This window comes from Lepisma saccharinum, chromosome 23 (genome assembly GCF_977018435.1).
Source record: "Lepisma saccharinum chromosome 23, izLepSacc3.1, whole genome shotgun sequence".
Classification (NCBI taxonomy): domain Eukaryota; kingdom Metazoa; phylum Arthropoda; class Insecta; order Zygentoma; family Lepismatidae; genus Lepisma; species Lepisma saccharinum.
The window spans coordinates 39,021,038-39,040,888 of NC_139251.1; positions in this window are offsets into that span (position 1 = coordinate 39,021,038).

Genomic DNA, 19,851 nt, shown 5'->3' on the forward strand with positions numbered 1-19,851 from the left:
ATGTCTTTTAATAATTAGCGTTGGCACTAACGACCACGATTAGATTAATTTGCCCGTACTACAGATGATGTCTTGTGGTCCTGAAAATATTCGTGATGTTTTAAAACCATCCACATTCAACACGTTTTCCCAGTTCTTAAGACTGGTTAAAACTTAGGTTAATCTCGACATAAATGAATGAGAAATCACCTATGCCCAGGTCGGCGCTCGAATCTTGGACGAAACAAATTAATATTTGTTAATCAAGTTGGTATCATAAGCAGGAAAGTGATATCATGCAGAATACACCACTTTGAAAAGGTTAAAATCGTCATACTCTTATAAATGAACTCTCTTATTATTCGATATTTAATTAACTTCAGTTGGGGGCCCGGGTGGGGGGGGCGAAGTGTCTGACATGGGGCGTCCCCCTGCTCCCTCTGGCGTCGTCACTGCTTCCAACCCTCTAATAACTTCGCTGCTGATAACCTCACCTTCGATATGGAAGCTTGTGTGTCGGCGAATAATACAAAGAACTTGTGTTCACTGTCCCTCTTTCATTCAAAGTCTGCCGTTTTCCTTTTCAGCTTTTCCTGCAAAACTTCCTGTCAGCAAGCAAACCAAATTACAGAATTTTTATTGCCCCTCCCTTGCATCAACTTTCATTCCTACTTTAGGCCTGGATTTATGGCACGTACCCGCTACTGCAGGTCAGCCTCGCCCTATGTTTGGTGTTTGCCCCCTGAAGCAACGGTCACATTGTTCAAAGCGAAACCTTTGTCAGTGGGGAACGGCGAAAAATAGTCTCGGAATACACCCTGGTCGTAAACAAGCTCCCGCCACCCTGACATTGCTGTCAGCTTTCCTCTGAAGTTCGATAAAACTACTTTGTGAAATGTGTTTAATAACGAGTGAAAATGTACAGTAGATACTACATGTATTTTGCTCATAAACTTGAAGGCTAAATTTACAGAATAAAAAGAACAGCTACAACATTCCTTCATCTGATTTACAGAAAGGCTAATCGGGACTGGACCCACAGTTTAAAGTGGGGTTCAAATCACAATGTGCCTTCACCGGGTATCGAACCCGGGACCCCTTGATTACAGGGCGACGATGCTACCACTGTACCATCGGGGAGTCCCCTCATAGAACAAAGTTTCCTTCTACGACGATTATACAGAACTTAGTGTACTTCCTTCATTTGAAATCTATTCTATATCAGTCTCAGTATTTCGTTATTACAATCCAAGGAATAGTGTTCTCCTTAAATAAGAAATAAAAAAAAACATTGGAAATAATCTTCAGACGGACGTAAAAAAATCGAATCCAACCACCTGCAGAATGCCTGACGGAAACAACAAGAATTTTCTCAACAAAGACATATCCGAAATTTCCATAACATTCTAATAATTTCGCAACCCGTGCAAATAATCATGTGGTAAAATCTTGTCGTGGTTCCCTGTAAACACTAAAATCACCAAATTACTTCTTTCCATATTTCCCGTATTTTCTCCTCCTCTTTAGCTCTCAGCTGTTCGGAGTGGGATAATGCAAGATTATTTGTCCCTAACTATCTCCTTCTCTTAGTCTTGCTTATAACTTGGACTCCTTAATAACTTTCCCAACAACTCCTTATCAATTTGTACTGCCATGTTTCCTACAATGCTTTTCCTACTTCCTAATAACAATCACTTCTGTACACCCTTTGATGTAAAAATTAAATAATAAAAATAAACCATATCCGTCGGTCCGTTTATCTTTCCAACCTATAGAGCTGAGACTATTTTTACAAGATAAACCTCGGACGCAGACATTCCACGATCTTTTGGCCCCTCCTTCCACCTTCTCTACCTGCCCTTTTACTTGATGTTATTCAGAATTGTATTAGTATCTGGAGTACAATCGTAACATAAAGTTATTAACCTGGAATATTTTTTTTAAAAAAATGGGGAGTAACGCTGTGTTTCGAAAGAGTATAGGAAATAAGTTTAGGTATTCATTCATGCCTCTCTCTAGAATAGTCTTCTTATTTTGACTTAATACACGCTTATCAACGTTTCTAATTGAAATACTTTATTCCAAGCAAACAAGTATTTGCAACTGATTAAAAATTTTGCTTTTATTTTTTCGAGACATTCGAGACGAGACGAGACTTTTCAAAAGCCGTCCCGTCCCGTCTCGTGTCCCGTCTCGAAAACGAGACGAGAAAGGCATTCCGTCTCGTCCCGTCTCGAATTTCAAAAGGCTTGTCCCGTCTCGTGTCTCGTCTCGAAAACGAGACGAGACACGAGACGAGACGGGACATGTCCCGTCCCGTGAGCAACACTAGTCCTCTCATCAATTTCACATCACTCATTGTCATCTTCTTCTTTACGATTAGCTAAAAAGTGTCAGAAAAGCGAAGTAAAATAAACCAAATCAATCATTTATATATTTCTATATTACGCCGCTTTTCTACCTCTTGGGTTAAATGCGACGATGAGGATGAATGATGAGCCGAAGGAATGGCGATGGGACAGACAGGATACAACCATACCTGTCCAATGTCCGAACCTTGGACCTCTGGTTTCGTAGCGTGTTATACTCACGTCAGTGGAATTCTTAGGAAGAAAAACTGTAAAAGTAGGGTGAAAAGAAGCAAAGTTGTACGATGCATAAAAAGCCATGTTTAGTTCTTCTAAAACCTTCCAATTATCGAGTTCGTGTTTTAAGTCCACTGTATGCAAAGTAAGGCTAATCGGGGATCCGAACCACTATGTACCTCCCCTCCACCGGGTATCGAACCTGGGACCACTTGATTGGAAGGCGGCGACGTTACCACTGCGTCATCGAGGAGGCCGAGAAAAATTAGTCAGTAAAATTAATATTGAGGGACAAGGCCTGCGAAGAGTTCTTTCATTCGGTTGCGCGTGGTCATCACATCGAATCCCATAGTTTCGAGAGCAGAATTTGCTTCCATATCGCTTTCAAGTACTTCCCAAATTGTCCTCACGATGTTGGAACAGCACAGAAATTTTGGAACTAATACAAGCAGGCACATACCCAGGGAAGGGGCTCGGGGGCTGCAGTCTTTCCCCGAAATCCTACAAATATCTGATTTTAATAATGTGTAGTACTAATTAAATTTACTTCATTAATAGGATTAAACATCTTGCATATGGTAAGTTGCAATATACCAAGAAATTCATTTTCAGTGCATTTTCTCCTCCCCCCAACCTTTTCGTCTTTAGATGCCGGCTGCTGAAATCAAATTCTGGCTACCGGCCTGACCACCAGGGATCGAACCTTGAACCTTTCGATTGATTGATTAATTGAACTGGTGTTTCAAGTCCACTTTATGCACATTAAGGCTAATCTGGAGTGGACCTACAGTTTAAAGTGAGATCCGAACAACTATGTGCCTCCATCGGGAATCGAACCCGGGCAGGTTTTTGAACCTGCCGAACCAAAGACGAGAGCGATACATTTGAGCGTGTGGGAACTTTGTTTTATCCAGTGCCATCATATATTCAGTTTTCCACACACAAATAAGATTAATTTTAAGAAATTAGACGTGTGCATATAATTTCTTATCGTCATCATTTCCCAAGTGAACAATCAGAAACCATAGAAGACTCGGGCCCGCCCTTGAACTAAGAGATACCGGATTCGATTCCGGTATGAACTGTATACATGAGATGCCTAGCTTGAACTCATTACGCACACATTTCATATTTGCACTGTTGCCAATACTTGTAAACCTGGTTCCAGCACTTTATATCTAAAACCACGGAAAAGGGTTTTATCTACTTCTCAATTTTGTTCCAGCAAATTTACATATAAAGACTAATAACATTGTTCTTGGTGTATCAGCAATTAAGTTAATGAGTTCATTCTGCATTTAGTTTCCCGAATAATGGCTGTGGATTTCGCGAGAGTATATCCGTAGACTGTTGGGGGCTACAGAAGAAAATGATGTTCCTTTCCAATTTATTGATTGATTGAGTTGGTGTTTTAAGTTCACTTTATACATAGTAAGGCTAATGGGGACTGGTTCTACAGTGTAAAGTGGGATCCGAACCACTATGAGCATCCACCAGGTATCGAACTCGGAACCCCTTGATTACAAGGCGACGATACCATTATGCGCCACCGAGGAGGCCCTTGCTCCTTTTCTATACACGCACACACACAAACATACATATATGATGTATGTGTATACAGTATAGGCCTATATGGTGTATAAATAGTTTGTTAATTTATAATAGTTTGATAGAAAAAAAACTTACGTTTGGGCCCCCCAAACTGATCAACCTAGCTACGTCCCTGCATTTTACAACACTGTGTTTAATCAGTTAGTGTGCTAACCTAAAAGGGTTTTGTGCAATCAAACAATTTCTATAAATAATACAATAAATTAAACTGGATTCTGTACAATCACATATCTGCTGAGCACAAATTTGTTGTAATTAAGCATGTTGTATTATTCGAGTAGTTTGGTTATTGACATCCAGACTGATAAAGGAGCACATCCACTATATACAGTATGTACAGAATATTACATTTATAAGTTAATTAAAAATATCCTTTATTACTTTGCTCCTTATGTCCCAGGAGGTTAATGAAAATGCTCTTAACTTCTAAATGTTAATAAAACTGAAAATTTGATTGGGACAAGTTCCACCCCCCCCCCCCCCACACACACACCCTGAAGAGAGATACGAAATCAGTGTGACATTCCCTACTATTGCCTACAGAACAGACATTAATGTAGAGGAGGTTGTCCCTGGACATGTACATCCGGAAGGAAGAGAGGGGGCAAGGGGAGGCCATGCCCTGCCCCCCAGAAAAATGAATGTTTACCTAAAAAGTATACATTTCACACATAATTTCATTTAAGTCATAGTAATTTATGTTAATTATTATTAGGGTGTTGAAGGAACGTGATAATTTCAGACTGAAGCAGTGTTTTTTCAGTGGGCATCACTACTATTATAGCGAAAAATATGCCTTCTTGAAAAAAATTACCTCACTTGACCGGTCTGGAAAAAATGTGTCCCAACAGTGTATAAGAGCAGTGAACCCAGTGGCGTGCCCAAGGGGGGGTTGGTGGGGGTTATAACCCCCCCTTTGGCCCAGTATTCCTTAAAAAAATAACGTAAAATGTAGGAAAAGATAGCAAAATCAGAGCTGACTACCAGAAAAAGTGTACGTAACCCCTCCCTTTAAAAAATCCTGGGCACGCCACTGAGTGAACCCACACAGTAATGTAGTGAATTCATTTAGAATATGAACGATAAACAATAGCTCTGCCTTTTATAATTTTTTGCTAACATTCCTACAGAAGTATTGTATTTATGGGCGAAAGATAACAAAATCTTTTGCTGAGGAAGAAAAAATGTGAGTCTACAATGCTGGTACATTTTCACAGTTGAACCACAGATTAACAAGATCGCTTACTTCCTATCTCTCCTTTGTAATCTGTGCGTATACCAAAAAGGGCATGTGGAGCCACCCTACGGCGCCTTCGAAACTTAAAGCGTTGTCATAGCAACCTCTCCGCCAATCACGTCTTACTCTTGGCGGTGACAGTTGAATGCGTCTCAGCGCAATGATCCGCTCACCCCACCCTTCCATTCCTGCATTTATTTTCTGCTAATAATTCGGAACATATCTCGTAAGGTCTATTATTTATTCTATTTAAGTACATAAAAATGTTCTACAAGGATAAATACCATTGTTCAGTTAATGCATGTTACGTTTGAATGATTTCTACAGCTAAGTTACGAGATATACAGAATTAGTAGCCCAGAAGCACAACATGGGAAAATAATTACAAGTTCCAGAAATTCCAGCACGTAAATCATTCTGTTGAGCATGAAAAATGGTCCGTGTATTTTCTGTGGTAATAAGTATTTTTATTTCGTATTCTCCCTATTATGCGTTGCGCTTCTGACATTTTGGGCAAATTGCGATTGTATCTTGTGTAAACTCTACGGCGATTACTTTGTTCGTAGATCAATGCGTTTTACCCCCTCCCTCGTCGTTGTTTGTTATTTAGCGTCGCATTTTTCCACTTTTGGGCTAATCGCGACGATGCTATGAAAAATTGATGACACAAAGAAAGCTCTAACAGGGATTCGAACCAAGGACCCCTGCATTAACTGAACAATGGTATTTATACTTGTAGAACATTTTTATGAACTTAAATAGAATAATTAATACGAACTTACGAGATATGTCCCGAATTATTAGCAGAAAATAAAAGCAGGAATGGAAAGATGGGGTGAGCGGGACATTGCGCTACCCAAAGTGTTCTAAAGGGCCATCTTGCAACATTTCCCAAATGGTCTCTTTCTCTTCATAAAAATTGCTGCACAGCTTAAAGTGGGTGGCAATCTGCAGGATACAGCACACTTAATATCAGCAACTGTTTCTGGTGCCGTCACTGAATGTCTAGTATTATAGGGAGGTCGGCTGTAATTTTCTCCCTTGTGTACCATATTCAATCGCAAGATGTAGACACTTCTGATTTACCAACGTACAAAATTACATTCATCTGTCTATGGCCTCATAAAACGAAAGACAAATGCATTCACTTTCTCTGCAATGATGTCAGTGAAGTACCCATTTGATGCTGAAAATGCCAGAGAAACAAAAGACAGACAGTATTCGAAGGTTTTGTCTCAGGAAATATGAATAAAACATAAAACGTATTATTAAAAACTACTGATGAAACATTAGCGCTATTCATATAACGAAACCATTACAAATCGACTGGGGGCTTGTAGGTATGAAATATACTGGAATAAAAGGTATATACATATAGCCAGCACTTGTTTTCCAAACTTAAAATGTGATGTAATATATTAAGAGGACTTTCATCACATAGTTGTTTCTTATGGGCTTGAGTCCACCTGGGTTCAGTCTCTGGGTTTTCAGCCTGTGTATAAGACTGGTGGCAACCCACCATCCTGATAAAATTGGAGACCTACAAGTGAGTAGCGTAACCCAGTCTGGGAAATCTCCTATAACAGCTGAAGGTTCGATATGCTGACCCCACGTCACCTCATTACCGGTTGAAGATCTCCACACCTCTAGGTAGGGTTGTGGGAGGCAGACTGGCAGTCAGGAGATAGGTCAAGGCCCTTCCAGGGCTGTAGAGCAGTGGATCTCAACCTTTTTCAGTCGGCGACCCACCTTTAGGGATATTACACTTCATGGGACCCATAAGATGGGCACCAGCGGAATTACTTTGTAGGGGTGTGCACCCAGTTTATATTCATATATTTGCTCTTTTACAACAACACGGACTGAATTTAAATTGTTAAAACAATATCTTTAAATAATTTAATGTAATAGGATTTTAAGATCCAGTTAACAAAGTTTCGAGCCCAACTTCCCGACCCACTAAATGTCCCCTCAGGACCTAGGAGGGGGTCGCATCCTATAAGTTCAGAAACGATTCTGTAGAATCATGGGTTATGTTATGCTGTACATGAAAGTAAATATTGTACACTACAGTTAATTTCCATCATAACTTACATTCAGTGTTCTGTAGATGATATAATATTTTGGAAAATACAACATAGAAACTAGTTCAGTGCCATCTGCCATGAGAGAATAGAATAAAATAATAGCTATGAGTGACACAGCTCATTGGGAAAGTTATCAAACAAAATAATTTCTGGAATTTAATTGTAATTGCTTTTAATTCTATCAGTCTATTTCTCTGTAAAAACTACTATGATGATGATAATGAATAGTTATGGGAAAATAGAGTAAGAAAAGGTCACGCCTTTCACAAGTTAACCTAGAATGCCTATTAGCAACCAACTACCTCATCTGAAAGTAGTATAAAATTTCACTTTTCTGGTTTGCATGAGAGTAATTTCAACCCATTTCTAAAAACGTGTGGATGTTTGTAAGATATATTATTAACTAATTACTGCATGCTTATTCATTTAGTATTTGTCAAACATCCCTAATTTTTAATGTAGAATGGGAGTAGGAATATGTCATACAAGCAAGTTTTGTTCGAAGTTACTTACTGGAAACACTCTACATACTGACTACAATTTCATCATATGGCATTACATATTTCATAGTTACAGAAAAATCTGGACTCGAAATATGAATGTCTTATAATACAAAACCAATGCACTCATGGAGTATGCAGGATCAAGAATCATACTGAATGAAATTATTTATATATATACACCACAGAAAGATCCTATTACTTATCCTGCACATACATGTATTTTATACATGCATATATTTAATACAGTATTGAACATGATGCAATTCATATATTCAGCATAAATATTGCATGAATGAATTTTAGAGTTGAAAGAGTTAACTGACAAACAAGAGATGCCCAAATTTCAAGCTGATGACAAATAAACCAAGAGGTGATATATGCCACTCTCTGTGTGGAAGTTTAATGTCTTCTTAACTTTCTACCATGCTGCGCAAATCCCCTGATGGTCCCTTTACAAGCTTGCATTTGTAAACTTTCTCAAGGGACTCTTTACATCCCTTTTTTAACTTTAAGTCAAGGGTTTGAGATAAATAGGATTTTTCCTCGTATACTTTGAAGGGTACAAAATGGTCATACATTCCGATGCACCCTAAAATTTTATCTCGTTCATTCATTCATTCATTTCAAGCATCTTACTTCCTATTCCGGATGTAAATTATATTCTTAACATTAAATATACATGGAATGTAGAATAAAAGACTGAAATAAGTCTTAAAAATCCTAGATCAATTAATTTACATTGTATTCAATGCTACCGTAATACTGTTAATGAAAGTCCATCAAATAAACCATATACTACTCACTATGGTGACATGACATGTTCTATTTCTCGTGGAATTCTCAGAAACATTTCCGAAGAAAATAACAATTTCACAGTAAATGCATTACACTTTATGATTTATTAATGATTCTGTAGAAAATAAAACATTATATTCTATTGCTAATAACAAATGTAAGGGAAAATAAACAAACATATTGTTATTCAGTTATACATATATTTATTGAATCACTAGTAATTAATATGTTTTGCATAAGGTATGTTAATCTCTTCGAGGTCCTACAGACTTAAATTGAAAGAGCTTAATAGGCAAGTAAAAGTATAAAATGAAATTTTGTATCTTTTTTGCCTCAAGTCCTGTCGCCATATTTTCTCCAACCATGTCTCAGCTCTACGAGAAAAATAAAAGATGAGAAATTGTTTTAGAAACATATATCTATGCAAGACAAAGCATTATGCATTTTATGTCACTCAAGAAATATAAATTCCATGGTGCAAGAGTTGTTTGCGAGCTAAGGTCAAAGCTTGTCATCACAAAGAAAAGTTAATGAAAATGAATATGCATTAGATCACTAACTGTATTTGTTGAATAAAGTAAAAGAGTAGTATAAGGGTCCATTCTACGATAGCTCCTACAACTATTAGAGAAAATATTATGTGCTTGTCAACATTCAATTGATTTATTTTTACTCAATTTTAACATTATTCTCATCGTAACTAATTCATCCTTCTTATGGTACCATACGGTGTGTGGCAATGTAACCTTACTGCCTAACCTAACAACTGGCTAAGAATACAATTTTTGTCATTGAATGAATCATGGAATCTACTCCCGGGAGTGCTATCAAGAAAAAAGTTAGGACACAACGTACTTCTGAAGAAGATACCAGGAAAGGAAACAATATAATCTGGTGTGAATTTACATTCATGGCTACTTCATACCTCAATCAGGGAGAAAGGTACTGATTATGAAATTCCAATATTCCAACATTAATTGGATTCTCATGTCTATAAGTACGAGATATTGATAATGTTTTCTGATTACTTTGTTTTATTTGCAGAACTTTAGTTTCATCACACTTTCATCCTCATGTGTACCAATCTGTAAGTTTTAAGTATGTCAGGGTTGGCCCAAGTTCCTTTTGTTTTATTGCAATTTCATTATGCTACGAATACAATTTTAACATGGTTCGATTTCGATTTACTTCTGTTAACACATACTGCGAAGTTTTAGCAATTACTTAAGATGCTTTCGTAGTTAGGTTAGGCAGGCCAGGTTTGGTTCTCTTAGCATTAAAATAAAGTCCCTAAATGCATTCTACTAAGGTTCTGATTTACTTCTACATTAATTCCCACTAGTCTACGATACTTACAGTCACTTGTCAACAGAACATACATTATGATTACATAAGATAATTTTTAAGTTCTTTTTTTTAAACATAGATAACTTATTTTTTTAAATCAAAAGAGTGCTAATTACTTTAAGGAAAGTTCCAATTTCGTGTGACAATGATTGCTAAAACTCTACGATAGTTAGTCTTCCTGCAAGGATAATATTTTCAAAAAAAACATAGAACGATCGGAACAGTTATCTTAGGTTTCATTGTTTTAATATTTACACGCTTTTTTTTCATCTCCTGTACATGTTGACAAAGTTTTGTATGCTAAAATAAATAAACTTCATGCAGTACCGATTAGGAGCGCGATAACTTGCAACTTTCTGCATTATAACATGCACAAATGAGTTTTCTGAACTTCAAACAAACTTCAATAGTCATTCCCAATATTCTCGTTAGCTTCCTATCCTTCTGTGTAACTTATAAATAGCACAAGTTAAGTTACAAAATCGAACATTTACCCTTTCTGATGATTTATTTAACATATGCCCTTTTACTTAAACGAAGCAAAATACAGAATACGAAGACATGCTAAGAATTATTCTCTGAGGCAACTAACTTATGGAAATAATTTTTACATAAAGAGCGAACAGAATTCATAAATAACTAACCTCTCAGTATTTGACGGAACACCAAAAAAAGACAGCTCTGGGTTCCTCTTCTGATAGTTTGTACAATAAAAATCGGCACAATAACCCATGTTGTTTTATTCATTTTCTTGTTGTTCTATCCTTATAGTTAGTTAGTGCACGTCCATCACAGATCATATGGAACGATGTTACGTCACAGGTTTCGTCATGTAGAAATAGTGACTTTAAAAGACCCATTTTTCTTATACATGTTTAAGAAGGAAAAGGCATTTAATAACATACAAAATCACGTTCAATTGATTATTATTGATTAATAGAGACTTAAACTAAATTTTTAATGAGAAAATTAGGATTTGGCATCGATGGTCGCGCTGACTGGTGGCAACTTCGTTCATGCGCAGGCAAATGAATTCTGAAATTTACCTTGTTCGGCTTTTTGCCGCCGGTGCAAGGGGCCTGGTTGAACTGTTGAACCCCCAGGACAACTCCTGTCATGGCGAAAGCATAGGGAAGCAGGCAGAAGCTTATAATAGGCACATGGCAAAATACATGGGAACGGTTGGTTACTCCTGAAGGCTCATCTCCAAAAAAAAAAAGAACATATGCAGTTATGCTTCCACAGAAATTGCAGCAAAACATGCTGGTTCTTTTTCTGTATCACATTTATGTCAAATTTCTTAGAATAATTGCAACTGAAAGATTGTATTAGAGATGGATGATAGCAATTAGAGTGCTGCATGGAAAAACTTTTGCTCACTCAAACTCGTACGAGTCTCCATCACGTATTTCAGAGCCTAATAAGCAGCATTGACAACCTAAAATCCATATATGGAAGGAAACTACTCCACACAATTACAATTCTAAATCATAATTCTGTATATTATTATGTAAAACTCAAATACGATATATAGTATAAGAGTATGCAATATCTACAGACCGAAATGTAAAATGGAACCCTTGGATACACATGCCGATAGACCTACCTAAGCAATTGAAAATATCATATCACAGTGCAACAAGTGTATGTACGTCATTGTTCACTTACCGAGAAGGATAATCATATTCTGTGAAATAATAAAATGCAGTTATAACATTCAATCAAACATCATTATAATGTGAAAATAATCGTAGAAACATAAAATGTCAGCCTAGGTAGTTTCAGCCCATAATCATCTATTTGATTTTCACATATCACTGTGTATTGTAAGATATACAAAACTGCATTTTAACATAGAGATGATTACTATATTCTCTTAATTTTAAATTTCACTGCGTCTTTTACTTCACGATCAATATTTGAGGGTCCACTACCACAACCAAATGATGGAAATACGTGTACTAATAGGCTTCAAGGATTTGAGTGTATTCTGCTCGTTCGAGCGGAAGACCTATCATCTAGCGTTGAGCATGTAAACTACCAAGCACTCTAGCGAAAAGCCCTCATTGAAGTACTCTAATAGCAATGCATTAAAATATGCACTTATAGATGATGTAATAAATCAGAGACAACTTTGTGTTTGCATTCAGATGTTTTTCCTTAAAGGTAAACAAAAGTAAAGGGACAAGAAATGAAGACATGACTACCTTTGTCATTGTCTAATGTTTGTTTTTAAAACACTTGGGTTGTGGTTGGAAAATATTAATATGATGTGTTGTAAGACGAAAGCAAGAGAGAGCCTGAGCAAATATTTGTTATATATTCCATATTTGGAAAAAAATGAAAAAGAAAGTATAACATTATTGTCTGCACATAAAACGTTCCCATTTCATAAATAATAAAACTACATGCCATATTATGCATACTTATTGTACAACGTGTAAAAAGTTGTGGTGTAAATACAGAGAACATAAGTCCTGCAGAAAATTTCCCCTATCTGTCCTATAGGAGATAGACTGGGGGACCTGAAAGCACGGGCTTTCAACCATTGCAGTGGGGGGAGGGGGGGGGGGCGAAGGGCAAGGGAGGTAGAGGCAGAAATCTTCCCTTTCCCTTCTGGTGGCCGTTCCTACCTGGAACTGGTGAGATGGAGGAAGAACGAGCTAGCCCAGCTTTGCCCGCGGAACGGACCGAGGGACGAGTAGCACGTCAAAAAAAAAAGTGTTGCATATGAACTGTGGCTTTAACAAGACAATAAATATTATGATTTGAAAGCAATTAGAGATGTGAGATTGATTGATCTATCTCTGCTAGACTAGCTACTCCTCAATGCACGTCACTGCAGAAAACCTAGTCCAGTCTGCTTGCCTTGAGATGGCAGCCCCATCAGCGGACTCGGATGCTGAGGGTTGATAACCCACACACCTTAAATGCAAGTATCAAAGCAACCAAAAAGAATGTAAGCCGGAGGAAACTGTTGACGATGACTTTGGGCATGAAACATCGAACAAGAATTGTTTTTTGGAATGTTAGCACAATGTGGGAAACAGGCAAGCTTGCACAAATAGAGGAGGAAATGCTAAGATATAAGATCGCAATTCTATATGTTCAATTCTAGGGATTAGCTAAGCTCGATGGAACTCCTTTGGAGAGAGAAAAACTGATAAAGGAAACACGCTACTATACTCTGGAAGAGAAGATGAACAAGATGTTCACATGGAGGGTGCAACCTTCCTATTAAATCAAAAAGCAAACAGAAGTTTGTTACAATGGCAACCAATATCAGAGATGATAATCACAATAAGAATGCAAACTAAAGTTAGACCAGTAACTATCATTCATTGTTTTGCACCCACTGAAATAGCTATGTCTGAAGAAAAGGACACATTTTATGATCAAATGCAAGAAACCTTGAGAACTGCCAGGAGGAAAGACAGTGGTAATCATGGGGGATTAGAATGCATAACTTGGAACAACAATCAAGATGTGGAACAGATCATAGGGAGACATGCAATGGGATGCCTAAATGACAACGGAGAAAGATTACAAGAACTGTGTTGAAATGAAAACTTAGTAATAGGAGGTTCACTCTTTCCACATAAGAAGTGCTACAAAGTGTCTTGGGTTTCTCCAGATCTGATAGATCATTTTGCAATTAACAAGAAATGGAAATCTTCCTTACTGGATGTGCGGAATAAAAGAGGTGCAGACGTAGGCTCTGGTTGCAGAAGTAAGACTAAAAATAATAACAGCACAGAGAAGATTTACTCAAAATAACAAGAAATTCAACATTGACAAGTTAAAAACAAAGGAAATAAAAGATCGATTCATTCTAGAACTAAAGAATAAATTTTCAGTATTAGGAAATGAGAGATGAGGAAGAGGGAATTCCACTAGAGACAAAAAATGACAAATGGGCTCAAATTGAAAATACATACAATGAAATTAGCAAAGACGTTTTAGGTTACAAAGAAATCGGCAAGAAACCTTGGATTTTAGATAAATCCTGGTGCTTAATATTGGATAGGAGGGAAATAAAAGCAAAAATAATAAATGCAAGAACCAGAACCAGCAGACAATAAACAATACCAAAGTAAGAACAGAGAAGTAAAGAAAAGCCCCAAGAAAGACAAGCGCGTATAGATTGACAACCTTGAAGAAGAAGTTCAGAGATCTGCTTTCTTGAAAGACAGCAGAAAACTATATCAGATAACAAAAAAAGCTGTCAAAGAGACCCTTCAATGTTGACGGACCAGGGAAGGATAAACATGGCAAGTTATTGGATGTGCAGACGACACTTCACGGAAGTGCCGAGATAGAATTGTAAATGATCCAGAGGAAGGGTAAGACAATGATGGATTTCATGATTTGAATGAAAGCAGACGTGAACTAAACGTTAACATAGACCCCATAAGTAAAACACAAATCATCAGAGCAATAAAGGAAACTACAACAGGGAAAGCACCAGGGATTGATAATATAAACTCAGAAGTGCTCAAGCTAAATCCAAAAATTACCTCAGAAATTCTGCATTCAATAGTCAACAGGATATGGGAAGAAGAATCCTTGCCACAGGATTGGGAGAAGCAGCTGTTGGTTAAGATCCTGAAGAAAGGCTGCGAAAACTGGAGGGGCATTACGCTTTTATCCATTCCAAGCAAATTTTTTACAAGGATAATACTGGATAGAATGAAAAAGGAACTTGAACAAAGACAGAGGAAAGAACAACATGCATTTAGAGCAGGTTAAATTGTGTCATCCTCATAGTGGAACGATCATTGGAATGGCATAGCCCCTTGTATCTAGCCATTATTGATTTCGCTAAAGCATTTGATTCAGTAAATAGAAATAGAATATGGAAGAGACTAGCTAAGTTGGGCATACCCAATAAGATAATATCAATCATTCAGAAAATGTATGAAAACTACTCCTGCTATGTTCTGCACAAAGGGAAAACATCAGAACCTTTTCCTTGTCCGAGTGGTGTCAGACAAGGCTGTCTTGTTCTGGGATGAAAATCCTGTGATATCAAAGTAACCATGGAGTGATCTTGGAAGGGTTACCAGTTACATATTTGTAACCAAATCTGCATCTGTGAATCTTAGCTCAGTCCACCTGTTAAGTATATCTGTAAATGTGCAAAAAAACTGAAAATAAAACAAAGTTATAGAAACAGTATTCTTTTACCGTTTCATTTCACAATGAAATGTGAAAGGGCCTGGTCGTATCCTACTCAAAAGCCTGATCTCAGAAGTCTGATCAAGAGTAACACAACAGTGACCATTTTAAAAACACTGTAGTTGCTGACCAAGGCATTTTATTAAGATTTGAAAACACTTTACATGTAACGTTTCTACCCTCTATCAGGGTCTTCCTCAGATGAAGAACTAAACTAAACTTTAAACCCTGATAGAGGGTAGAAACGTTAATGTAAAGTGTTTTTAAATCTTAATAAACTGCCTTGGTCACCAAATTTTTAGTGTTTTTAATATGGAAAGAAGGCTTCATTATATTAACAGTGACCAGTTGTAGGCCCTGGAGACCAGTGACATGCATGTCAAACAACTAGAAGAAAAACTTGAAAAATTGACCCTAGGAATGTGTCAAAAATTTAAGATAAATCATTCCAGTTAATGTTTTCTTTTTTATTTTGGCTACTTAACCTACTGAAAAATACTTTTTTTTTTAAAAAAAAAAAGTGAAATTCCATAAAAGTGGTTTTGGTTTTCAAAAACTAAAAAATAGTTTCTGAATACTGAAATTGTTACAAAATTTCGACAGAATTAGTACTTATCATTCAGCCACCTGGAAATTTTGACTGTCAATGAAATTACACAGTTTCTTTTGTTTGTGCACAGAAAGATGTTTTACATAGAACCATACAAAAAGGCACCAGCAATCTTGGGATAAAAAATGTTTTTCTGGCACTTGTCTAGCACAATTAGGGTTACCAGATGTCCTGTTTTTCCCGGACATGTCCTACATTTTAGCCTTATGTCCGGTATCCGGGAGGAATTTGAAAAATATCATAAATGTTCTACATTTTGAGCGTCATATAATATTAATTAGGAAAATGAGTAACAGAAAAAAATCATGCAAGTTACAAGTCTATGGACTGTGCTTCCAAACTCAATAGTGAAATTTATTTTGATTCAGTCATTGCCCAAAAATAAAAAAAAAAGTTTGTCCTGCTATTAAACAAATAAGAAAACGGAAGCATTTAATGAACAAAGTTTTGGGACCACTTTCTGATAACGTCACTGTTCAATGCCTGAGCAGAATTTCTTGCATTAGGGTTTATACTAATGGAACAAGGTGTTGCCCATTCTTATTCAATATAATTTGATTGTAAAGCAGGGGTATAGAGAACAAAGTTATTCAGGGTGTCTGCCAGTCAAGAAAGTCTATAAAAAGACAACAAATTATTCTTGAGCTCAAGAATTCTTGCTATCATAATGACTGGTTGATTTAGTTTATTTTACTTCACTTTTTCTGTCTCTTTGGCTAATCGCAAAGATAAGTGAATGGTTTTACGATAAGACGGATGAAGGGACAATCACAAACAAATAGGGACAACCGATACAAGCCCCACATAAGATTATACTGGCCGTGAGTCCAGACGCCAAAGCCTTGCTTGCTACCAAACACAGTTCAGGATACATTAATACGAGAAAGCAGATCTAATTCTCTTCTTAAATTCAGCTTCAGTTTTTATCTTAACTGACCCTTTGGTAGGGATTTTCATTAAATAAATATTTATTTTCTTAATTACTAATTTCCAACTTTACCTAAGTAGGGGTCGAATAAGTAAAAGTTAAGAAAAATGCAAAAAAAGGTCTAGAAAACTCCAGAAAAGTCAAGAATTCTGGATGTGTTATTTTAGTAGACACCTTGCTATTGATCTAAAAACTACACAAGATGAAACTTCTGGAACCATTATGAATTACGGTAATTGCTGAATATTTTTTTGCCATTACAGGTCATAATTCAAATGTTAAGAGAGTTCTTTCATTACAATCAACACAACAAACTCAACAAGAGAAATTATTTTTATCATAAAGTCTGTAAAATGTTTGGTACTGGTCCCTATAATTTCAAAGAGTTCGACTGTCCACTCTAATATAAATATAGTTTGACTAAACATGAAATTTTGATAAAAAATGTCTTCTCTGAGAAGTATCACTTAAATCATATAGTAAGAGGTGCATTGATTAGTATGATTGCAAGTTTTGAAATTTTGCATTTAAAAATTCATTTTTTTAAAACTGAAAAGTGTCATTCTACAACTACTTTCTAAAGTGTTCTATAGAAATATGTATTATTTATTGAGAATGTTTTGTGTCCTACATTTTGGGACAGCATGTCCTACATTTCCCTTACAGCGATCGGGTAACCCTAGGCACAATCCATATATTTATTAGGATTATAATAGGAACAAACAAAAGCTTGAAATAATTTTTTTTCACAACAATTTATTCAGGTGTCCCAGTTATTGTAAACATGTGTAAATACACATTAAGAAGGTACAGTGTTCAGAAATAGGATATAGCACCAAGATGCGCTTTTGGCAAGTAATATGATATGGCAAAAATGCACACTGCTATTTAACTAAATGTGGTGAGAGTGAGAGATCTCTTCAATGCACTGAACTACAAAAAATCTGCATTTACACTGTGAAAAGCTTACTTATATTCAGTCATAAATAAATTGCAGCAGAGGAACTAATAGAACAATTAAGCTGGCAACTATGAGTGTGTATAGATAGTTATATCACATGTAAATATCAGGGCTGAACCAATGTATTTGCTAGTACTGATGCCTTATGATAGGTAAAGTGCCAACAGGTAAAACTCTTTGAAGTATGCAAAATGACTTCTGGAATATTTTCAGACGGAAAATTGTACTTAATTAATAGCACATATGGATCTGAGAATATTTTAATGAAAATAATCATGGATTGATATTTTAAAAACATCTTTTAAAAATTAGGGCAGGTGTGACCAATGAGAACCATTATGTTATATGGATCAATGCACATTTGGCCAGATGGTCATGATGACCAGTAGCACTCTGGCATTTGAAAAAAGGCTGGACAACGTGCTAAATATATCTGGTGCATATTTCATTTGGTGTTTTTGGTTGAAAATGGACAAAGAACTTGAGATGAACTATTCAGAATTGAAATCAAAACAACAATCCAATTTAACATAACTCGTGAAGAATATGGTAATAATAAATACAGGGAATTGTAGCGTGCTTTGGATGTGCGTATCTTCCCAGCACCAATACAAAAATAACAGTTATGTAAAGGAAAAAAGTTCTAAAATAATTAGATACAGCTGTTATGTCATTGCCGAATTGGCTGTGTTGAATTTTTTGGCCATTGATGACTTGGTTGCCAAGCCATTCAGAAATTACTGACTGAAATATATAAGCAATAATAATACTAGGAATCTGGTAAGTGCAATGGTGCCACTGCGAAGATGTATCAGCTCAACCCTAATAAATATTGATACAATAATTAACTTATAATAGGTACACAAGCATATATTAACAGTTCATACCAAAAATGCAAAACTGTACACAATATAATGAGCTACAGACTAATGAAACAAATATCTCACCAAGATGGGAATTGACACATTTTATCTTCATAAAAATCATTGTAATTGTAACATATTTAATTGCATCCCAACTAGAAGTCATATCACACTGAATTGTTTTTTTCTTTATATAATTATTTCATTGCTTAAAATATTACTTTTTACGAATTTTGTATCATACATACACTCAAATATATGTACATTTTCTTTTTTTTATATATCTGATTATATGCATATGCAGGAACTTACTATATAAATAAACTGTCTGAAGTTTATTAAAGTTGCATACTTGTCTAAACTACAACATTTATTTCTAGGATCCATAATTTCACAAATAATACAAAACAATGCCAAGACTTAATAATCACCACCAGATTCCAAAGATACAAACATCTGCAAAATTATCTGAACCTGAGATACCAAATACAATATGACAAATTGGTATTTTTGAGCAAATGAAATCACTGTAGAAAAATAACAGTGAACAGGCAAAAATGGAAGATTAGCATTTCTGCTGTGCTTGGATTCAACTAATCGAAAAAACCAATCAGATCTAATCTTTGTACAGTGGCAATCATGATTTCATTGAAGTTCAAAACACTGACTGTTTTAATAAAAGGCAATAACGCATCTAGATGCCTTGTAAAATATTATCTCTAATATTTTACACAAAAAAGTTGATTGTGTCATTATGGGCAATGTAAAACATAGGAGTACTTATACTTGTAGATAAAATGGGCAGGAATCTAAAAAAATTATTAACTAAATGCTGCAGACAAGGATAAAAAATGTTTAATCCTCTTCTTTCCATTATCTCAGTGCAGGTTTTTTCTTCATTTAAAACACTTCATTTTACGTTCAACCAAGTGTGGAGATTCCTAACTAACTCTGTCTCCCAAATGTAAGTACTTCTACGTATTTACATCATTCCTTCTAAACTCAAGATGAAATATTGTACATCATATTTTACGAAACATCTGTTCCTATACCTTTTATTATACTAATATGTTGGGCTTGGCGTGAGTTATGCTTTAAACACTGATTATTTGCTATTAGTGTGGTGGTGCTACAAGTTCTATGTACAGATTTTTGGGTAGTTTCATG